This window comes from Ovis aries, chromosome 9 (genome assembly GCF_016772045.2).
Source record: "Ovis aries strain OAR_USU_Benz2616 breed Rambouillet chromosome 9, ARS-UI_Ramb_v3.0, whole genome shotgun sequence".
In the NCBI taxonomy this organism is placed as follows: Eukaryota; Metazoa; Chordata; class Mammalia; order Artiodactyla; family Bovidae; genus Ovis; species Ovis aries.
This window is the reverse complement of record NC_056062.1, coordinates 75,291,355-75,316,138: the sequence shown is the minus strand read 5'-3', so window position 1 is coordinate 75,316,138 and position 24,784 is coordinate 75,291,355. Positions and strand designations below refer to the sequence as shown.

General features: G+C 42.0%; 1 protein-coding gene across 9 annotated transcripts in view; it reads right to left on the bottom strand.

Moving 5' to 3' along the window:
* The window catches only part of NCALD (neurocalcin delta), a 479,881-nt gene that overhangs the window by 349,237 nt on the left and 105,860 nt on the right, over nt 1-24,784 (bottom strand). For 4 of the 9 annotated variants that reach the window (XM_060393870.1, XM_060393874.1, XM_060393871.1 and 1 more), the window contains one exon: nt 5,171-5,223. The exons of the other annotated variants lie outside the window; for them this stretch is intronic. The gene's annotated coding sequence lies outside the window, so the exon portion shown is untranslated. The remainder of the gene's footprint in view (nt 1-5,170; nt 5,224-24,784) is intronic. 9 annotated transcript variants of the gene reach the window in all.

The following is a 24,784-nucleotide window of genomic DNA, read 5'->3' as shown; positions in this document are numbered from 1 at the left end:
CCCACTGATCTTGGTCTATTTTCCAGAACAGAACAAGTTTAACTTCACTGAAGTTTACATGTTTTTGTGGTATTTTAAAAACATGATTTTATCACGTGTTTTAGCCTGTAAGATTTGCATGGAGAAAATCAGGAACATAAATTAAGACCATCAACTGCTGCTGATACTCAACACTCAGCAACAGCATACCATGTAGCCAGAGGTCTCCATAGCCAACGGGAAGGCAGAATTCAGGAGCTAATTTAAACAGTGAATAAATTCTTGTTCCTGAGACCCATTGCACACCCAGGCCTTTAAAAATAAATCTTCCTCCACATGTTCACAGGATTACTGACAGTTTCTCATTAGATGACTACTTAGCTCATTAATAAACCAAGAGATTCTCTCCCAGGTAGTCACAATATCTGTGGGCTTCCCTAGTGGCTTAGACAGTAAAGCGTCTGTCTGCAATGCAGGAGACCCGGGTTTGATCTCTGGGATAGGAAGATCCCTTGGAGAAGGAAATGGCAGCCCACTCCAGTATTCTTGCCTGGAAAATCCCATGGACCGTGGAGCTCATTAATAAACCAAGAGATTTTCTCCCAGGTGGTCACAATATTTACTGCAATGCAAAGACGAAAACTGTCGCTAATGAAATCTCATTCAGAAAAGTGCATCACCTCAAGATGACTTCTTTTTTTTAATTTTTTAATTAATTTATTTATTTTACTTCACAATATTGCATTGGTTTTGCCATACAAGATGATTTCTGAAGTTACAGACGCAGGATACGATCCTGTTCTTGCAGTGTTTCAAGCAACATTCCTGGCAACCTCTTCCTCAAATAACTGAAGCATAAGTTCTTTATACCACAAATTTATACTGTTGCTATGTGCTCAGTCGCTAGTTGTGCCCGACTATTTGTGACCCCATGGACTGTAGCCAGCCAGGCTCCTCTGTCCATGGGATTCTGCAGGCAAGAATACTGGAGTGGGTAGCCATTCCCTTCTCCAGGGGATCTTCCTGACCCAGAGATCAAACCTGGGTCTCTTGAGTCTCCTGCATTGGTAGACGGATCCTTCACCACTAGCACCACCTGGGAGGCCCCAAAGAAATATAACCAAATAATAATAATAACAAATTTGAAGAACATGGAGGCTATGATGAAATACCTCTGATGGAAGATCAGGAGCTGAGTGAGCCTTGCACAAGAATTTGACTATAGGAGGTTACTGCCTCTGAGATGTGATATATGCCTTGGGCAACTGTCTTCATCATCTTCATCATGATTATTGTTAAATGCACTCAGTATGCCTTGGATATACTAGAAGCATTTAATGTCAGTTTAAGAGAGAAATGTAAGAATTGGTAAAGGCCAGGAAGCAATAATTTATAAAGAATAAATGTAAATTATAAATAAACATATGGAAAAATCTCTCTGGCTTATAATCAAAGAAATGGCAATGGAAAACAACGTTAAGATACTGTTTCTGTCTCAACACTGAGAACAACAGACATTCTCAGTACTATAGACATGTAAACTGGTACAACCTTTCAGAGATTAATTTGCTAATATGTAACAGAAACCATAAAAATATTAATATATTTTCATCCAGAAACTTTATTTCCTGAAATAAAGAAACAACTTTTTAAATGGGCACACAAAAAGTGTGTACCAGGGTTTCACAATTTGTAATCATCAAAAATCAAAAACATCCAAATAGCACACAATGGATGATAAATAAGTTATGAATTACCCAGGAGATGGAATTCTATGCAACCATTAATAAAAACAAACATTACACAGCACTTACCATGCAGCAGGCTCTATTCTAAGCAATTTGTAAATATATTAGCACATTTAATCTTTACTACAATTCTATGATGTAAGTAATATTATTGCCCCCATTTTACAGAGAAAAACTCAAGCAAAGAAGTTAAGTAACTTGCCCAAGACCACTGAATTAGATGGCGCTGAGCTATTCAAACTCAGGAAGTCTGTTCTGATGCCAGAATTCTGTACTCTTAACCATCACACCATTATACTATAGAAGAATATCTAATGTCACGTTAAAAATCTCAAAATATACTTGTAAAAATATTTTAAACAAAATTATATCAGGTGTGTGTGTGTGAAAGGTTGCTGCTGCAAGCCAAGTACTACACCAGGATTTGTGACCTCCAGAAGAGAGGATTTTGATCTGGGGTCAGAGACGAGGCTTGACTACTTGGAGCCTTTTGTGTAGCGAAGTTTTATTAAAGTATAACAGAGATAGGGAAAGCTTCTGACACAGATATCAGAAGGGGACAGAGAAAGTGCCCCCTTGCTAGTTTGCAGCAATGTGTTTTGTCTGTTAGAAAGCTATTAATCCAGTAAGAGAGACACCTCAAGGCTGACAGAGGTTCACCAGGCCCCTCTCCCAAAGTATGCACTTTTGAGATAGGATGGCACAAGGTGTGTCATCCCCCAGCCATAAAACCAATGACAAGAATATTGGTTTGTTGAGCCATTATCAGCCCAAGGTTTGAGAAAACAAAAGTTAGTCTTAGGCAGAACCATTCTGAAGAAAGGCAAATTCCAAAGCAAATACACAGCTTCATTAACCTAAGAAAACACATACTGGTTAGCTCAAGGCAGAGGCAGGTGTCGTCGACACAGAATTAAAAGAAGCCTCTTCTAATTCAGTGTAGAGAAGGAAAAGAAGCGTCTGCCACTTGCAGTCTCTTTCCTCCTGCCGCCTGGGGGCCTCGGCCTCCCCGCCTGTTACCCTCTCATGTGTTAATATATGTCCACACGTATGGCAAAATACCAACTGTTACTGAAATCATATACAATTTTTTAAACTTTTTTCTTTCTTCTATTTTTCTAATTTTATTTTTTTGCCAAGAAACACATGTTGTTGGCCTTCTGGTTCCACATCCATGGATTCAACCAACCGCAGATCCACAGAAACCTACCCATCCAAAGAAACCCACTGGTGAAAACCATAGACACAAGAGCCCACTGCACTAGGCAATTTTATACAAGGGACTTGAACGTCTATGGATTTTGGAACTAATCTCCCACAGAGGCCAAGGGATGACTGTGTTACATTAATGAATTTCAAAATAAAAGAATGCTCTCAGTACCATCACTGAAAGATTCCTGATGGCCACTGCCCTCAGCCTAGAACTGGAAGGGACCCAGTTCTTAGCATGACTGTTTGAACCCACTGGAGTACTTCACATCAGTGTGCCTCCTTCTTTCTTGACCATGAGATACAGCTGTTGTTTTTAAATCTTCAAGAAAACTAAATAAAGGATCTTAACCTGAACTGATAGCACTTTGTATATATACATATCTCTTTTAACAATAAATATTTTTATGATTTCAACACCTGAAGTTTCAAAGCACTCAACCTGTGCCCAAGTAAAGTCACTCTGTGCTCGGCCTTCAACCCTGAGCCATCTGAGTTTATCAGTGAGCATATACTTAACTTTAGCAACACAATTTCCAGCTGGTGAGGACACTGTTGCTTCTTATGGGGTCTTCTAGGACCTCTGACTCACTGAAATTTCCTAATGGCCATTGCTTTACGGTACTACACTGATCCTGGATCTCTTCCACGGTAATTCTCAGCTGAACCCATTTGGGGATTTAAATTGCCTTCAGGGAATGGGCAAACAAAATATGACAGAAATCAAACCAGCACCAACCACACAGACTCTGTCCACACCATGTGGAAAGAAAACAATTGTCTGTGGGCCAGTGAGACAGAGGCAATAATTACATTCTGTCAAAGAGCAATCCTCGCTCTGGACATCCCTCACATAGTACTGTGCACAGGGTTTACAAAGTGTGTAACAAGCAGGGTGAGCCTGTGCGCCTGCAAAGGGTGCTGCAGCAACTTGCATCAGAATCAAGCCCACAAACTCCCTGGCAGCTCCCCCCACCTGGCATTGGTGGCCTCGATTATTCCCGTGGCAGAAAAGCCCCTCGGAGACCTAAGCAGAAGGCTCAAGATTCTATAGTATCAACCAGAATAGCACATAAATATGTTGAGGGGACGTATCCCTGGGCACTAGTAACCCATTCCACAATTTTCTAACATCCACTTTGGCAGTGTTGCTGAGATCCCCCTGGGCTCCAACACTGCAACCGAGTGGGCAGAATTCTAAGATACCCCCAAGACTCCATCACCCAGGTTGCATCCACCTGTATAATCCCTCCCCTCAAGCGGGGGTAGAATCTGGAACTGTGATGGGAAGGCCACTTCCTCAATTAGGTTACACTATATGCTTCCCCAGTGGCTTAGATGGTAAAGACTCTGCCTGCAATGCGGGAGACGCATGTTCGACCACTGGGTCAAGAAGATCCCCTGGAGAAGAGAACGGCTACCCACTCCAGTATTCTTGTCTGGAGAATCCCGAGGACAGAGGAGCCTGGCGGGCTACAGTCCTCGGGGTTGCAAAGAGTTGGACTTCACTGAGCGACTAACACTTTCACTTCCTTTCATATGACCAGTAGTGATGGGACAGCCACTCCATCCCAGCCAGCTAGAGAGAGGTGAGCTCCTCCTGGCCTGGAAGAAAGCAGACATCTGGGCTGCAAACTGCCTATAGGAGAGACAACTGGCAGGGAACCTCAGGAGTTCTCGAGAGCTGAGGGTGGTCCCGGCCAAAGGCTAGCAAGCAAAGAGGGATGTCAGTCCTACAGCCTCAAGGAAATGAATCCAGCCAACAACCAGTGACCTGGGAAGACAGCCCTGAGCCTCAGATGACAGCCCCAGCTGCCACTGGATTTCAGCCTGGGATGACCTTGAGCAGGATCCAGCTAGCCTATGCCAGACTCCTGACACCCAGGAACTAAGAGATAATAAGCCTGTGTTATTTGAAGTCCAAGCCCCCAGCAATAGAAATCTAATGCAATAACCGTCTTGGTGACATTATCAGCACATGTGCTGCTGGGGTTCTTTCTCATACTTCTACTCTCTTCAGAAGGAATGCCTGTCCATAACATTCACCCCTAAGGAACACAGAGAGGGATAATTGATATCTGTTTAATACTGTGGAGTTCATTGAACCTTCACATGCAACCTCACTTGAATTTTTCATCATTAATCTGAAGGAGTCCAGGCAGTGATGATTAGAAACAAAGATTCAGGAGCCACGCTGCCTGAATTCAACTCCCTCTTCTCCCCCACTTACTCACCAGATGAGCTCTCAAGCCAATTCCTTGACTTCTCTGTGTCTCAGTTTCCTCCCCTGTAAAACAACAATATGATAAAAGCCTAGCTCCTATTAAGCACTGGACAAGTGTTTATTGTTTTTGTAATCAATGCTGGAATCTAAATACACCACAGAAGCACAACTAACTTTGTTTCCTGCTATACTACATTGCAAGAACTGAAGCCTATGGTTTTAGCAGGTTCTACAACACTGAATGAAAGTCACTCAGTCGTGTCCGACTCTTTGCAACTCCATGGACTATACAGTCCATGGAATTCTCCAGGCCAGAATACTGGAGTATTCTGAATGAACTCCAGAATTCCAGAACACTGGAGTGTGTTTTCCTAGAGAAAAGTAACCCACATCAGGGAAATAACAGATTTCCACCATTTACCTATTGTCCTGAGTAGAATATTAAGGAGGCTGGGGTGGGGAGGATGAATGTAGGCGAGAAAGAATGAGCTTTCTGCACCCCCTAGAAATGACCACAGCTCCAGGGGCAAGCAGGAGTGTGACCAGGTAAATCAAATCCTGGTTCCAACAGAATTCTGGATTTGAGATGAGACCACAGATGTAAGTGGGTTCATGACGCTATAATTAGACTCACACAGCCCACATCACACACACTCTGGAGCATAGACGGGCTGCCATGTTGACTAGCTGCAACAGGCGTTCCTCCCAGGTAAACTCAGTCACAGAAAATCCATTAAAAAAACAGTTGGCGAGGGGTTGGCAATGCCTCCCAAGGGGCTGCCAAATCCATATGTAACAACAGTGGTCTTGCCACTGGGATTGTTCAAGGTGAGCTGCTCGAGTATCCACCATCATAATATGGAGACAGGCCACTTTCTAGTTCAAAGAGTACCCCACCAGGCTGTCCCATAGGTCAGAGCTACTGTGGACACGAAGGTGCTTTAGCTTGTGGGCACCTCTCTGGTTATACTCTGGAGAAGTTTAAGGGATAAAGGCATATTTTCCCAATGTGTTTTGGTCCCATGATATCACTGACTAAAGGCCTACTTAGTCATCCCTCATCTTCTTGACTAATTTCTCAATTTAAGTGTTAAAGAACTCTTGTCAGTGTGGAGGAAAAATGTGAGTATATCCTTTTGTGTGTGTGTGTGTGTGTGTGTGTAATAAATGCCCCTCTTTTGTCTCTCTCTGTGCACAGCCCTCACCTGAGCAGCCTTCATGCCGCAGAGAGATGAGGCCCTTCATTTCTGATACTTTCCCATCACTCCTCTCAGGGCTTCCCAGGCGGTGCTAATGCTAAAGAACCTGCCTGCCAATGCAGGAGATGTAAGAGACACAGGTTCAATCCCTGGTTCGGGAAGATCCCCTGGAGGAGGGCATGGAAATCCACTCCAGCATTCTTGCCTGCAGAATCCCATGGACAGAGGAGCCTGGTGAGTTACAGCCCATGGGTTGCAAACGGGGGTCGCAAAGTGTCAGACAAGACTGAAGCGACTTAGCACGCATCACTCCTCTTCCCACTAAACAATCAGTCATGGACAAAGGAAATGGGAAACTACAGAAAGGAACTTTACCTTATCTCCTAATCACTCAAAGACATATTGATTCATTTCAGAGCATTTACCTTAATTCACACTGGAAGCTATCCCGAAAGATCCAAAAGGAGGCAGTAAAGCTTCAATGCCTGCAGGTGCGCACAGTTAGCCCACAGCAACTATGTGATCTAGGTTGAAAGGAACAAGCCTAGATGACTCGGCTTTCAAAACACTGTGCAGACCTACCAGCCAAACAAACATCTCACCAGTGGGCCACGGGTGGCTTGGGGCCACTTCTGTAACGACCCTTGACCTAGAGAGTAGGAAGTTCTTTCAGAAGCCAGTCTGATAGGAGGAATGCAGACCCCCAAGCAAAGACAGGAGGAGCTCAAATGAGAAAGCCAAAGCAACTAGAACTGCTCTCTGAAAACTGCCAACCCAGCTGATAGGTGAACTCAGAATTCTCCACTTGGCGTGGCCTGGAAGTCTAGGGGCAGGCTGCAGTGACACACCAGTCTAAACACAGAGGGCTGCAATCAAGAGCAAATGCCTCCTTGCTGGAACCCAATTACTCTTGAGATTTTGATCAAAGAAAAACATTTCCTCTTTCTAATAAAAAAAAAAAAAAATCCAATCACTACTATGGTAGAGTGGGTTTCAAGCCATTTAGCTCCTCTAATCAGGGCATTACCCAGTGAGTAGAGGTCTTTTTCCCGGGAAGAACTCCCTGCTAAAATCCCTTTGAGAGCACATTTCGCCCTAGCAGAGCTTGGTCTAGGCCTAACAGTACACACAGTCCTCAGTGAGTGTAGTCTGTGGATTACGTGTGTGGCAACGTGTCAAACTGAAAACTTTTCTCTCAGTTTAGAGATGATAAACCCATGGCAAACTTTTAGTGCCCGATAACTAGTGACAGAACGCAGACCCCTCACCTTCAACAAGAATATCAAAGAGAGAGATGAGAGGGAGACAATTGAGAAAAGAATTTGTGAGAAGGATTTATTTGGAGAGAGCTATACTTTTAACCCCTGGGAAAGAGGTGAAGGCCAGCTAGTTCCACTTCAAGCCTGATGAAGGGCAGTTTACTCCTGCATTGCAGAAATCACCTTGGACTGAAAATCCTACAAGGTGGGAAGCAGACTTGAGTGGCCGACCTGAGTTCAAGGAAGTATTGGAATCAGATGGGCCTGCACTCCCAGAGCTCATCAGTGCAAAGAACGCTTGCATATTTCCAGTGATAAAGTGGACATGGGGCTGTGTGAGGGCTGGTGTGAGGTCACGTGAGGGCCTTCTAGTAGGGTCTCTTAGATGCTTGATGAAAGCTAGAGGTGACTCTAGATTCCTTGGGATGAAGAGGGAGTAAATGAAGAACCAAAGAAGAGACAGTGCATCGTCTGCATAAACAGAACTACACTGGGGAAAGGGCCTCAGTGATTAGAGCCGCAAGCAGGGGTTGGGGTGGGAGTGTGGGGCTGGGGAAGTGGGTAGTCTCTGAAAAGCCTATAAAAACACCCAGGAGGAAAAATGTTAGCCTTAAATTCCTGCCAGGTCCAGAGACTATAAAGCCGTGTGACAGCAATGACACCAAGTCAAAACTTTCTGGCTCCCTTTATCTTTCCATTCTGACAAGGAGGATTCGACCAGCCACTGGGATGGGAGGAAAAAGGAAACACACGTGATGGGACCAAGCACACCCCTTCTCTGTGTGCGCCAGGAGAGGACCCCCCGCAGCAAAGTGCCCTGCCAACGAAAAGATTCCCTGAGACTTATCTTAGATTTACCAGATTTCATCAAGGTATTAAAAGTGAAGTATAAACTCACCTCCCACACAAGGAATTCATTTTGGTCGTATCTGCTTATTCTTGTTTAAACTTTTCATCACATAATGATGGGTATCTACCTGGATTCCTCAATTAGCATATGGCCCACGTGAGTCCTTTACTCATTTCCATTTGAGTATAATATTTTTCTGAAGTTTAAGTTTGTGAATCACTGCAGATGGTGACCGCAGCCATGAAATTAAAAGATGCTTACTCCTTGGAAGGAAAGTTATGACCAACCTAGATAGCATATTCAAAAGCAGAGACATTACTTTGCCGACTAAGGTCCATCTAGTCAAGGCTATGGTTTTCCCAGTAGTCATGTACAGATGTGAGAGTTGGACTGTGAAGAAAGCTGAGCACTGAAGAATTGATGCTTTTGAACTGCGGTGTTGGAGAAGACTCTGGAGAGTCTCTTGGACTGCAAGGAGATCCAACCAGTCCATTCTGAAGGAGATCAACCCTGGGATTTCTTTGGAAGGAATGATGCTAAAGCTGAAGCTCCAGTACTTTGGCCACCTCATGCGAAGAGTTGACTCATTGGAAAAGACTCTGATGCTGGGAGGGATTGGGGGCAGGAGGAGAAGGGGACGACCGAGGATGAGATGGCTGGATGGCATCACTGACTCGATGGATGTGAGTTTGAGTGAACTCCGGGAGTTGGTGATGGACAGGGAGGCCTGGCATGCTGAAATTCATGGGGTCGCAAAGAGTCGGACACAACTGAGCGACTGAACTGAACTGAACTGAAGTGAAGCTTCAGAAAATCTTCTCTAATGAGAAAGAATTTAGAGGGTTTGGTGGGCTTGTTTGGTTGGTGGGTTTAGTTTTATTTTTTGATGTTCTTCCTGCTGCTTCCTATATTTCTAATTGTTCCCATAGAGTTTATAGTTACCTTGTCCTTAATCTAGCAGCAAGTATCTGTACTATTGATTCAACATTACTAGGTTGTCATAGATTGAAAATCTGGGTGTGAGCAAATTGCTGTAAAAATAATTAAAGTCTGAGGATTGGAGGCTTGGACAAGGAAAAGCCAAAGAAATGGCAACAATTAAGTAACCTGAACTTGGAATTAAAATGTAAAAGGCAAAATGTCAGGAGGTTAGCAAGCAGCTGTTCTCTCCATTTCTATCACAGATAGAATTTTTTTTTAATAAAAAAAATGCAGCTACCTACGTTGTACTAAATCAGGTTGGAGGCAGAAGGAGAGGTTAGAAGGGGAATGCTTTGTAGCTGCTCATTTTCTTTGCTTCCTTGTCCCTTCCTGAAAAGCCAAGCCAGAAAGACGACACCTGGCTGCTACTCCTAAACTCTAGGACTTTGGCTGCATCACTACTGGGAGGAAACCTGATTCTATCATTGGTGCAAGGACTCCAATTTGCTCAAATGACTGATGGCAAAATACTATCAGAATCTCTGAGTTAACACTCAGAAGTATGTTAAAATCTCAATATATTTTCAGTTACTTGCCATCAGCTATGGCCTTAAGCAGAACATGTTAAAACAACATATGGAAAATTGCTATGTGAGTCATTTTAAAGTAATTCTTTTTTTTAAGGAATTTAAGTCTAATTAAGTCTGATAAAATACTAGAAGAGAGAGAGAAGAGGAGTTTGGGAAGATAGCTGGAGAGTCTGTAGAGTTTTTTATTTACAACTTTAAATAATGAAGAAAGTGACCCCAAAAAAAGGAGTTAATCCTTGCTAGGGAATTTGAGGACTCAGAGAAGTGGGTTCAGGAAGAAAAGAACATTTGGGAAACTGCTCTCCTGGGCTGAGGAAAAAGCTTAGCATAACTTCTACAGGCATGGGAGGGAAAGGACCACACCTCATCCCACAAATGGAGTTGGCAGGGAGAAGAGGGATGGTTGACATATTGAACACATGTTTCTATAAGTTAGAAAGAATTTTCGTGACCAATCAGAAGGGACTCCGAACGGCACCCAAAGAGTTGTATAGGGGAAACTTAAGAAGGATTCCTTTAACATTTGGAGAGGATCTTTACTATCAAGTGCATAGCCTTGGAGCAAGTCTATATGAGTTGAATTGTAGCAATGTCAGTTAGTAGCTGTGTGAGTTTAGGCAAGTTACTGGTCTTCTCAAGCCTTCAGTTTTGATACTAGTAAAACAGGGATGCTACCAGAATCTACTAGGTAAGGTGCTATGAGATGTCAGTGTATTAGTACTTGAGAAGTGCTTAGAACAAGGCCTTGAACAGAGAGGGTACACTGAAGTGCACAGGTTTCAGGAGACAACAGCTCTACCAAAAAATGGATGAAGAAAACAGAGGAGAAAACCAAGGCTCACAAAGGTTAGCAACTGTTTAAAATCAAACTTAAGTCTCTGTTCCTAAACTCAGGGCTTCCCACCATAATGCACTGCTGCCGTGAAACCAAGGTTGTTGGTGGTTTAGCTGCTCAGTCGTGTCCGACTCTTTGCGACCCCATGGTCTGAAGCACGTGAGGCTTCCCTGTCCTTCACTATCTCCCGGAGTCTACCCAAACTCATGTCCATTGAGTCAGTGATGCCATCCAACCATCTCATCCTCTGTCGTCCCCTTCTCCTCCTGACCTCAATCTTTCCCAGCATCAGGGTCTTTTCCAGTGAGTTGGCTCTTTGCATCAGGTGGCCAAAGTATTGGAGCTTCAGCTTCAACATCTGTCCTTCCAATGAATAGTCAGGATTGATTTCCTATAGGATTGACTGGTTTGATCTCCTGGCTCTCCAAAGGACTCTCAAGAGTCTTCTCCAGCACTACAGTCTGAAAGCACCAGTTCTTTGGTGCTCTACCTTCTTTATTGTCCAGCACCATAACTGAAAGGGACCAAGTCTAGCTTCACCTCCTTCTGCTTCTATGGGCTATACTCTGAGGGAAGGTCATTGAGAAATGACCAAATGATGAGTACTGTCTCATTCAAAGGCATCTTGAAAGAAAACATAGTGATTCTAGTCCACTGACCCTGGAGACAGAAAGTCTTGGCTCAAATCTTAGCTCAATTTCTACAGCAGCCCTGTGACCCTGAAAAAGCACTTTAACCTCACTGAAACATAGCCTAGGAGTATTATGTGCCCACCTGAGTGAGTATATGTGAGAATAACATTAAAAATTCTTACATTTTATTCTTTGTTACATAACTGAGTTATATGTAATGCTTTACAAATAAAATGTGATTTGTGTAGAAAAATAAAAGCACTGATACATGGTAAACCTTCAGATTTTACCTGTGCTTGTCATCATCACCAACAACAGGGCTCAGCTATCCAACTGATACTTGAATTTCCTCTACACCACTGACTTTTCAATTTCCTCTCATCATAACTCACGGAGGGAAAAAAAATACTAGCCACATGTGGTACTGAGCCCCTGAAATGTGGCTAACGCAACTGAGGAATTGAAGGTTGACTTTTATTTTATTTTAATTAACTTAAATTAAAAGTCACATGTGGAAAGTAGCCACTCTACTAGTGTATATCTAGAACTTATCACGGTACATCTTAATGACTTTAATGTAAAGAAAATGATAATAAAAGGTGCCATTACTTGAACATTTATCGGGGGTCAGACATTAGTCTAAGCCCTTTCTATAGGCATTATGTGATTTACCTCTCAGACAATTCAACCTGGGACATTATTATGTCCTGTTTTCGACTGAAGAAACTGAGATCACAGCTAGTACGTCATGAAGGTGAGGTTCAAACCCAGGTCTGCCCCCAGAGCACAGAGCTGAGCTGTATTCCTTCCCACAACAATATCCACTGGCAGTGTGTGTATGTCTGTTTTTACTTTCAGTGGGTAGGAAAAAGAGCTGTATGAAAGACTTGAGAATAAATGACTCTTTCTCTATCCTTTAAAAAATATCCTCTACTTAGTGCCCCAGACTGGCCTCTAAAAGAAGGAAAATTCTGAGTGAGGACTCTTCCAGTTCTAAAAACAAATGTCTCTGTGGCCCATCTGAAGCTATGATACTATTTTTACACTTACTTTAGGTTTTTTTCTTGCCTGCTTCTGAGAGGATTTGAGGGGGATTATAGATTAAGACATTTGAAGATCATAAAAAGCAGAGGTCATTTGGAAAAAAATTAATGGGTTAAAGATTTTAAGCACCTGATTTCTGAGACAGAGGACTGACAAAAGCTTTCCAGCTAAGGCAATTAATTTATATTATTATTAACAACTACTTAATAAAAATGTGGAGGCATTAGGTTATGCACAGGACGTGTTGTTCTTTTTTTTTTTCCAGACAATGAAATCAATCAAATTGGAGTATGGTTTTCATTAAAGACACGGGTTGCTCATGTAATTTTCATCTCTCTTTCAAACAAACAAAAAAAAATAGTTAAGACTGCAGGAAAATATAACTCAGTGAAGGCAGTTCTCTGAGAAGAGAAGCCACATAGCTCAGGAGCTCATTGTTTGAGAGTGTGAGTGTCCTGCCCATGTCTGTCTGCACTAATTCAGACATGGCTTGCCTGCCGCGTCCTCTCTGAATGGCCTCTTCTGTCCATTGTTGCTGATAACCACTCAAAACTGGACTAGGGGTTAATAGGTCCCTCCACTACCATAAAGGATGAGAAATGTGGCCACTTGGCTCTACAAGTATGTTCTTTCATGTCAACGTGGGAAATCTTTATCAATTTAGAACTGCCTGTTGTCACTTACTTGCAGTTGAACTGAATTTTTGAGTGCATGTATGTGTAAAGGTTTAAGTGTATTGAATTTGTGGTTTTGTCTCATTATTTGAAGAAGAAAAATAATCATAATAATCACACACAAACACTAATTTGAAACAATAACATCTATGGGTATTTTCTAAAGAGTGATGATTTGTCTTTATCAGATCAAACAGTTAGAGAGGTTGGTTGTCTCTTACCCCTCAGCACACAGCTGCCTCTAACCCACTTTTTCCTTCCTATTTTCCTTGAGCTGGTCATAGAGAATTAAGTTAAAGGGGATAAGGAAATGCAAAGCCTAAAAAAAAAATTAAAATAAAGAAATACAAAGCCTTTGATAGCCTCACTGTACTCTCAATTCCATAGAGAAGTAAAAGAAAAACTTCATCTATGATTTTTGTTGTGAGGTGCTTTATATGCCTAAATTTAATCCTCATGAGTCTCTCAGTGGTAGGGATGATCCATAATAGAAATTAAAGCGCAGGTAAATCACCCAAGATTTCACAGCCTATACGTGTCACAGCTAGTATCAAAACCAAGATGGTCCATCCCAAATATGGCCAAAGTCTTTAAACTGTTAGTCCCTGACAGAAGGGACCCTGACTACACTGAACATCTGTGTACTGGCCCCAGCACATAGTAGCATTCAACCAACACTGGCAGACTGACCAGCTGAGTGTTCCTTACCCCTGCTTCTTTTTGGCTATACCACAGCTGCGCTCTAAATTGGTAACTTGAAAGGAATAGAAATTCAAAAAAATCTTCCAATTATTGCTAAACCATCACTTCCTTCTTCCAAGAGTCTTCTTTATCTTAAGGATAAAGGGATCCATCAATCTATTCATTCTTCTATACTACTTTTATCCAGTCAACAAATATTTCAGTGCAATGTAAGCAACCGTGGGAATATACATGCTAAGAACTATGTCTCTAGGTTATATAAAAGTGGCCGAATTGCTGTTCTTCCATAAACAGGACTGAGTTTCAAAAAATTAATGAATGTTAATAAGAGTGGAAATTGATTAAGACCTAGATGTTGCAATCATACACTACCTATTTGTTTTTAATTAACAGACTTTTGCAGAGCAGCTTTCGGTTTACTGAAAAATTGTACAAAATCCCCATATACATCTCTCCTACTCTACTCCACTCAATAAATTCCCCTATTATTAAATCCAATGTTAATGTTGTGCATTTGTTACAATTGATGAGTCAATACTGATAAATTATTTTTAACTAAAGCTCATGGTTTACACTAGGGTTCACTGTCTGTTATACATTCTATGGATTTTGACAAATGTATAATGATATATATCCAGCACCACAGTAACAAACAGAACAGTTTCACTGCCCAGAAAATCCTCTGTGCTCCACCTATTCACCCTTCCCTCTATCCTAACCCCTGAAAATCACTGACCATTTTCTTGTCTCCATAGCTGGGAGACAGTTTTCCAGAGCATCAGTATAGTTGGTATCACACAGTAGATGGCTCTTTCAGATTAGCTTCTTCCTTTTAGGAATATGCATTTATTGTTGAGTACCATTCCGTTGTATAAATGTACCAGTTTATCCATTCACCTACTGAAGAACATCTTGGTTACTTTCAAGTTTGGACAGCTATAAAATAAAGCTGCTATAAACATTTGGAGGGACATATGTTTCTAATTTATTTGGATAAATAACAAGGAACGTGATCCTTGGGTTGTATGGTAAGAATGTGTTAAACCTGCTAAACTGTTTTCCCAAATACCTGTACCATTTTGCATTCCCAAGAGCAATGAACAGGAAGTGCTATTGGCTCACATTCATACCAACATTTGATACTGTTAGGGTTTTGGATTTTAGGTGTGTAGTGGTATCTCATTGTGTTTTCACTTGCGATCTCTAACGGCATATGAGGTTGAACATACTTTCCAAAGCTTACTGTCATCTATATCTCTTTTTGGTTGAAGTCTCTGTTAGCTCTTCTGTCCACTTTTTACTTCTTTGTTTTCTTATTATTGAGTTTTAAGAACTTATAATCATTTTTCACTGTTATAAAAACATAGAGCCTTGCTCTCTGCTCTGTAATTTTCTTCTTGATTTTGTCAACCAGATCCTGGAACTCAACTGCTGCTTTTCCAATGTCACCAAGTTCTATGTCAACATCAGAGTTAAAACTCTTATTCAATGCCCTGTACTCCACAGGGCTACGGGGAAGAAATACGGGAATCATCTCAACAACGCCTTGAACAGTCTCAGCCCATGACCAAGCCGTCAGAACAAAGAAGTCCAAAACCACAATGCACCATGCAAAATCCAAACTGCAGTGCATTAGGTTAACACAATGCCCCATTATTTCAGTATTTTTTAAACATAAGACATCCTGAAGGTATTATTACTCTAGTGAGTTCATTCCAAACACTAATGAGCTATGTCAAAAAAGAAATTTCAACAAAAATTTAAATAAAGAAGGTCTTCAAAAGGGTAGAAGAACAAACTTTCTAACTTGCCACAGAGAATTAATACCTACCAGAATTTTTCTGTCTAAAAAGTAACCGAATTTAATGTTCTTTGGATTTTTATCAGCAGCAAGGTAAACAGGAAGAATCACTCAGAAGCACTTTTATGAAGTTATACAAAGAAATAAGTCTCAAGCATTTCATGGTTGGCAGCTTAAGATAATTTTTCATATTTTTAAGGGAAAAATTTCTTAGTTCTTTTGACATGTTGATAATGTACCACAGATCTCAGTAATTACAGCAGATAAACCCTGATGAAGCAGTTGAGAAGATTATAGCCTAAGAATATCAGGACAGAAAAGGAAAAACACTCCCACTGGGTTGTGCCCTTTCTCTCTAATGCATTTGGACCTAAAAAATTTACAGATTACAGACCTCTATTCACAGGCTCTCTTTTGATTGCCTAAGGATCAGGCCCACCTGCCAGGACAACCTTCTGAATTCAGCCCTGAAGACATTTACCTTTCTCTCATCCAGCACTCTGGGAGAAGGCAATGGCACCCCACTCCAGTACTCTTGCCTGGAAAATCCCATGGGCTGAGGAGCCTGGTAGGCTGCAGTCCATGGGGTCGCTAAGAGTTGGACACGACTGAGCGACTTCACTTTCACTTTTCACTTTCATGCACTGGAGAAGGAAATGGCAACCCACTCCAGTGTTCTTGCCTGGAGAATCCCAGGGATGGGGAGCCTGGTGGGCTGCCCTCTATGGGGTCGCACAGAGTCGGACACAACTGAAGTGATTTAGCAGCAGCAGCAGCAACATCCAGCACTCTGCTGTCTCTAAACGTTCTCACTTGGCACTGCCTCAGAAGGTAAGGACAGCTTAAAGTAGTTAAATCCACATATAATTCAGGAATTTTATTTTACCTAAAAGCTTCTGCCTCTGGCCTCACTTGCTAACAAGTTCCAAAACGAACAAAGCTGCATCGGACCTCTCTGTTTTACCAAGTTTGGAACTGGACAGGTGCCAGCAAGCTTTCCTAATAAAGGGCTAGGTAGTTACTCTTTTAGGTTTCTCGGGCCATGCAGTCCCCGTTGCTATTACTCAGTTTGAGGCAGTGCCACAAAGGCAGCCACGGACAAGCTGAAAAGGAGTCCATGTGGCTGCAGATTTTATTTCAATAAAACTCTATCCATGGACACTGAAATTCGAATTTAATATAGTTTTCACATGTCATGAAATATTACGCTTCTTTTGATTTCTAAATGTAAAAACCATTCTCAGCTCAAAGGTTACACAAAAACAAGCATCAGGCCAGATTTAACTCACAAGTCCTAATTTGCCTTAAAAGAAATCTCAAAAAATGTGATAGTCACAAAACAAACAGGAGCCAGGTCCTTATATTAGAACAACCTGAGGAATCCTATGAGGAGACAAGCTTCCCAATGACAATAGAAAGAACAATATGCCTCAGAAATTTGGGGTATGTATATTTAAAAAGTCATCAAATATGCTATAATCTCATTTCATATGTGCTACAAAATTCAAGAAATCTTAAAAATTTAAAGAAATCTTGATTTCTTTAAAATCTAATTTATAACATCCTCCTTATTTAAAAGTTGGTAAAATATTAAGTATTTAAATACTAATAAGAAACATTAATTTTTTAATATTGATTTTAAATCTTAAACACTCAAAACTGGGATATTTAAACATATTATCTCTACCCTTAACTGGCTATTTAAAGCAGCATATTAAAAGAGAAATATGAAGAGAGTGCTACACTGCTTGACCTCTTACTCTATACCAGGCACTAGATTAACTATTTTCCATATGTAATTCATTTAATCTTCACAGAAACTCTAGAGGTTGATCACTATTATCCCCATTTTATAGTGGGGGAAACTGAGGCACAAAATTAATAAACAGTGGAGCCAGGATCCAAACCTAGGCAGTCTAACTCTGAAGCTGGCATCATAAAACACCTGGAAATACTAACACATGTCAGGTTGGTTAGATGTTATTTCTCTTTGATTCAGTAATATCTTAGGGTTTAAATGGCCTCTCATTCTTTTAGGCATTTATGTTTTACTTTCACTGATACATAAATGCCTATTTTTAAAGGCCCCTCAATTATAAAGCCATGGATTCACCAATTAAGAAAAAATATAGATAAGGACTCCACCCAAGCATTCACAGAAGTTTAACTATCTATTCACATAAAAATTGTGTTCTTCCAAGTTCTATCAATATGCAATTATTACACAAATTGAGATTCTTTAACATCTTGCTTTCAAAGATATTAGAACATGGTAACTATCATTTTCTCACCCATCCTTATGGCATCTCCTATAGATAATGAGCTAATACATCTCTCTTTCAGTCATTCCTTCAAACATTCATTCAGAAATACTTCCACTGAACATGCTTACTACATGCAAGGCATTGTCCCAGAAACAGAAATGTTTAATGGCTAACTTTATGTGTCAATTTGGTCAAGGCACAGCACTCATATATTTGGTCAGACATCAGTCTAGAGGTCACTGTGAAGGCAGTCTTAGATGAGATTAACATTTCAATCAATAGACTTTAAGTAAAGCAGATTCCAAAGAATAGCAAGAAGAGATAAGAAAGCCTTCTTCAGTGATCAATGCAAAGAAATAGAGGAAAACAACAGAATGGGAAAGACTAGAGATCTCTTCAAGAAAATTAGAGATACCAAGGGAACATCTCATGCAAAGATGGGCTCGATAAAGGACAGAAATGGTCTGGACCTAACAGAAGCAGAAGATATTAAGAAGAGGTGGCAAGAATACACGGAAGAACTGTACAAAAAAGATCTTCACGACCCAGATAATCATGATGATGTGATCACTAATCTAGAGCCAGACATCTTGGAATGCGAAGTCAAGTGGGCCTTAGAAAGCATCACTACGAACAAAGCTAGTGGAGGTGATGGAATTCCAGTTGAGCTGTTTCAAATCCTGAAAGATGATGCTGTGAAAGTGCTGGACTCAATATGCCAGCAAGTTTGGAAAACTCAGCAGTGGCCACAGGACTGGAAAAGGTCAGTTTTCATTCCAATTCCAAAGAAAGGCAATGCCAAAGAATGCTCAAACTACCACACAATTGCACTCATCTCACATGCTAGTAAAGTGATACTCAAAATTCTCCAAGCCAGGCTTCAGCAATACGTGAACGGTGAACTCCCTGATGTTCAAGCTGGTTTTAGAAAAGGCAGAGGAATCAGAGATCAAATTGCCAACATCCGCTGGATCATCAAAAAAGCAACAGAGTTCCAGAAAGACATCTATTTCTGCTTTATTGACTATGCCAACGCCTTTGACTGTGTGGATCACAATAAACTGTGGAAAATTCTGAAAGAGATGGGAATACCAGACCACCTAACCTGCCTCTTGAGAAATCTGTATGCAGGTCAGGAAGCAATAGTTAGAACTGGACATGGAACAACAGACTGGTTCCAAATAGGAAAAAGAGTACATCAAGGCTGTATATTGTCACCCTGCTCATTTAACTTCTATGCAGAGTATATCATGAGAAACGCTGGGCTGGAAGAAACACAAGCTGGGACCAAGATTGCCGGGAGAAATATCAATAACCTCAGATATGCAGATGACACCACCCTTATGGCAGAAAGTGAAGAGGAGCTAAAAAGCCTCTTGATGAAAGTGAAAGAGGAGAGTGAAAAAGCTGGCTTAAAGCTCAACATTCAGAAAACGAAGATCATGGCATCTGGTCCCATCACTTCATGGGAAATAGATGGGGAAACAGTAGAAACAGTGTCAGACTTTATTTTGGGGGGCTCCAGAATCACTGCAGATGGTGATTGCAGCCATGAAATTCAAAGACGCTTACTCCTTGGAAGAAAAGTTATGACCAACTTAGATAATATATTCAAAAGCAGAGACATTACTTTGCCAACTAAGGTCCGTCTAGTTAAGGCTATGGTTTTTCCTCTGATCATGCATGGATGTGAGAGTTGGACTGTGAAGAAGGCTGAGTGCCGAAGAATTGATGTGTTTGAACTGTGGTGTTGGAGAAGACTCTTGAGGGTCCCCTGGACTGCAAGGAGATCCAACCAGTCCATTCTGAAGGAGATCAGCCCTGGGATTTCTTTGGAAGGAATGATGCTAAACCTGAAGCTCCAGTACTTTGGACACTTCATGCGAAGAGTTGACTCATTGGAAAAGACTCTGATGCTGGGAGGGATTGGGGGCAGGAGGAGAAGGGGACGACCGAGGATGAGATGGCTGGATGGCATCACGGACTTGATGGACGTGGGTCTGGGTGAACTCCGGGAGATAGTGATGGACAGGGAGGCCTGGTGTGCTGTGATTCACGGGGTTGCAAAGAGTCAGACACGACTGAGCGACTGAACTGAACTGAAAGCAGATTACCCTCCTTTGAGGGTGCGTCTCATCTCATAAGTTGAAGGCCTTAAGAGAAACAAATAGAGATCCTCTCAGAAAGAGGAAGCATTCTGCTTCCAAGACTGCCTTTGGACTCCAACTGCAATACCAACATTGCTATGGGTCTTAGCCTGCCAAGCAGCCATGCAAATTTCCAGACTTGCCAGCTCCACAAATTGAGCTGGTTCCATAAAATAAATCAAGCTCAACAGATAGTAGATAGATGCTAGACTGATAGCTAGATATATATATGAATGTGTATCTATATCTATCTAGCTATATAGCATGAATAAATGCATATGTATATAAACATCCTATTGGTTCTATTTCTCTGGAGAACCCTGGTTATTACACATCCCTTATATCCATTAAACTGGGAGCGGGGGGCGGGGAGGCGGAAACTAAAGTTCACCAAGAGTTGATGATCTGTGACAAAGGGAGCCCTCCCATGCTGCTGGTGGGAGTATAAACTGCTTGACCACGGTGGGGTACGGCCAGTTGCATCTAGCAAAGATACAGGTGCCCTCATCCTATGACCCAGCCCCAGAAGAACAGCCACGTAGCATCGCCACCTAGGCTCCCTGGGAATCACCTCTTAGTTGACTAAAATAACTCACGTTTATAAAGAAAAACTGTACTTAGTGTGATAGTTTCGAAACTATCTCAAATCATTCAAGAGAAATCTAAGTCACATTCATCACAAGAAGCTGAAAAAAGCCAATGGAACCATGTCTAACACTTTCGGACCCCACACCTTTTACAGACGGTAGTAGCAGCTTCTCACACTCACCAGGCATCTACAAATGGCCTGTTGTTCCCATACCCCAAGGTGAAAAGCCTGTATTAATGACAGAAAGAGAAAGCCCTGGAGCAGTGTCTGCATACAACAAGTGCTAGCTAAGCATTAGCCATTATTAAGGATATAAAAATACACATTTACTTGTTTTCCTTTAAGTGACTTGCTAAACAAAATGCCTGCCTTCTCCCTGGCACTTCTACTCTGTATATGCATGCTCAGTCACTTCAGTCATGTCAACTTTTTGTGACCCTACAGACTGTAGCCCACCAGGCTCCTCTGTCCATGGGATTCTCCAGGCAAGAATACTGGAGTGGGCTGCCATGCCCTCCTCCAGGGGAGTCCCCCAACTCAGGGATCAAACCCATGTCTCCTGTATCTCCTGCATTGTAGGTGGATCCTTTTCCATTAGCGCCACCTGGGAAGCCCTACTCTGTATATGGCAGTACCAAATAAGCCCTGTGGATAGAATCATCCCTTTCTGTTGAATAATCAGTTTACTAGTGGCAGACTTTATTTTGGGGAGCTCCAAAATCACTGCAGACGGTGACTGCAACCATGAAATTAAAAGATGCTTACTCCTTGGAAGGAAAGTTATGAGCAACCTAGACAGCTTATTAAAAAGCAGAGACATTACCTTGCCAACAAAGGTCCATCTAGTCAAAGCTATGGTTTTTCCAGTAGTCATGTATGGATGTGAGAGTTGGACTATAAAGAAAGCTGATGCTTTTGAACTGTGGTGTTGGAGAAGACTCTTGAGAGTCCCCTTGGACTGCAAGGAGATCCAACCAGTCCATCCTAAAGGAGATCAGTCCTGGATGTTCATTGGAAGGACTGATGCTGAAGCTGAAACTCCAATACTTTGGCCACCTGATGCGAAAAGCTGACTCATTTGAAAAGACCCTGATGCTGGGAAAGAGTGAAGGCGGGAGGAGAAGGGGACAACAGAAGATGAGATGGTTGGATGGCATCACCCACTCAATGGACATGAGTTTGAGTAAACTCCGGGAGTTGGTGATGGACAGGGAGGCCTGGCGTGCTGCAATCCATGGGATAGCGAAGAGTTGGACTGAACTGAACTGAAGATGTGGCCGGATTGATTCACTCTTCAGCAAATTAATGAAGAGCAGGAAATGATTAGTCATCTGTCAGTCAGCTGGTGTGAACTACACCACCTTACTCTTAAACACACAACACACCATTGTCTGAAATTTCACAATGAATAGCTGATAGAACAAAAGTAAACCTAAATCTAATCTCTCTCACCTTTCTGCTGCTCTTTTTTTAAATTTCTGGGTAGATCTTGGTAAACCATACTCTTATTAGAACCTCATTTTCCCCGCCTCCTGTTGTTGTAGAATGAAACAGAGCCCCTGAGCACATGAGAGGCACAAGACAAACACTTAGATCTGAGTTTAATTATATCCTTAGTTATCTTTTAGATACAGATTTGTATGGAGAACATATATTGGGGGGAGTAACTCAGTACTCTTCTAGGAACTCAGTATGCCAGGTACATTTTTAAAGCCTTAACATTCTGTATACTTTTTAAGCACTTACACTTCTCAGAAATTATCCAAAAGGGAAAATAACATCATAAGACATATGAAAAGATGTAATTATGCTGTTCATTTTCTGAAATTTTTACAAAGAATTTGTGTCACTTCCCTAGTAAGAACAGTGGGGTTTATGCTTGTTTTTGTTTTAAGAGGATGAGCTTTGGGATGAAATAGCCCTGAGTCAGAACTCAGAAACTGCCCCCTTAATAGCTACATGACCTTCAGGAAGTCACCTAGCTTCTCGAGTGCCAGCCTGGAGATCTGTGAAAATAGGGATAATGTACACCTCCCTCAAAAAGGATTTTGCATCAGTCCAGAGAGATAAAGTTCACTATAGAGCCTCGCACACCTACATTTCACTATCAATAAATGCAGTAAATGTACTTTTGAAAGAAGGGATGGATGAGTGAGTGAATAACTGAACAAACAATCCCAGAGGCTCTGTGTGGGGCTGGTCAGTGCTAGTGAGAAGAACAGATCAATAGGGAATAGTGAAAACCATAAAAACTCTAAATCGACACCATCAGAGAGAGTTATCAGTGCATCTTGTCTTGAAAATATTCACCAGTGAGCATGAGCCTGACCACTTATATTTCAGGGCAACCTCAGCAGGTCAAACCAAAGACCAAACCCAGGTTTCCTTGAGATCTGACCATCTGGGTAACCAGCTTCTAAGATGGCCCCCATCTCCTCATATTCCTGCCTCTGTGCAATTCTCTCCCACATTAGTCCAGGGCTGCCTCTGTGACCACTAGGATATGCAGAAGTGATGCTATCTCCCTTCTGCGGTTAGATTATGAAGGACTGCAGCTTCAGTCTGGGGCTGTCTTCTCTTGGATTCATTCTGGGGGAAGCCATGTCATAAGCAGCCCTATGAAGAGACTCATCAGGGAAGGAACCGAAGCCTCCTATCTGTAGCCATGTAAGTATACTTAGAAGTGGGTCCTCCAACCCTACTCAAGACTTCAGCCCCACCCAACAGTATAACAACCTCATGAGAGATTCTGAGCCAGAACCACCCAACTAAACCACTCCTGGATTCTTGATCTTAGAAACTGTGTAAGATAAGTATTTGTTGTATGAAGCTTCTAACTTCTGGGGTAATTTGTTACACAGCAATAGGTAACTAATACACCAGTACAAGTAGAACAAGTCTTCAGACTTCAGTATTATTATTGGACCCATTTTACAGATAATGACACTGAGGTACAATGAGGTCAAATAACCTTCCTAATGGCTACCCAACTAAGAAGGGTAAAATGAGGACTTGAACATAACTTTGCCTGAGTCCAGAGCCAGTGCTTTTTAACCACCACACTATATATATTCTTCCACCTCCTCCTTCCCATCCCTGTCTACCGTAGTAGCCATGTGATCCTATAGCATTCCATAGTTTCTCTGTCATAGACAGCCCTTACATCATATTTTAATTTTCTGTTTGAGTCATTCTTCCTTCCACCAGACTGTAAATTCCTAGAGGGTAAGAATCTGTCTATATTCATTCAACCATTTGACAAGGGTTTATTGAGCCTACACTGTACTGGGCAGTGGGAATACAATGACGACCATAGTCAAAACCCCATCCTTGGACAGCTCACAGTCTAGTAGAGAAGATAAGCATCTCTCAAGTGAATAGAAAACTACAAGTGCAAATTGCTACACACAGGCTTTGCGCTGCATTTTCCTAGTAAGACTCCTGAGAGGTGATCACTCTGAATGAGGCTGAAGTGGAAACTGTAGCAGTTACCCAGAGGAAAAGGACAGGCATGAAGGAGCCCCCTCATCCTTCCAGCAGAAAAACCACATACCCCAGGTTCTGAGATGGAGGGGAAAGGCCATTTTTGACAAACTGAAGGGAGACCATGGGAAGAAGAACAGAAGCCCCGGGAGAGGGTCATGGCAGGAGAAGAGGCAGGAGGAAGTACCTGGGGTGAACATGGGCTGTCATCTGCAGACCATGTTCAGGACCCTAACTGCCCCGAAAAGCAGCGGGAGCAGTGGCAAGGGCTGGGGCTGCATGGGTCACGGGGCACAAGAGCATCCCTGCGGCAGCAGTGCAAGGCACAGCCTGGAAGAAGGCTGGAGTGAAAGCGGGCAGATCCTTTGGAGGCAGTTGCCACAGGCAGCAGCGAAGTGATGGAAGCACTTTCATACTGGCCCCCAATGCCTTGCACAGCATCTTGCCTGGCACAGGGTCAACCCTCTGTACATAGTAACGGAAATGAAGCACTTGTTGAAAGAGGAGAGCATGGTAACCTGCTGCAAACGAGAAAGAAACAGCACATAAGAGCTCTGAGACCTTCAGCCCCTCGGGAGTTCATAGAAATCGGCTTTAAAAAGGGAGGTGCAACATGGTTCAAAACACTCAGCGT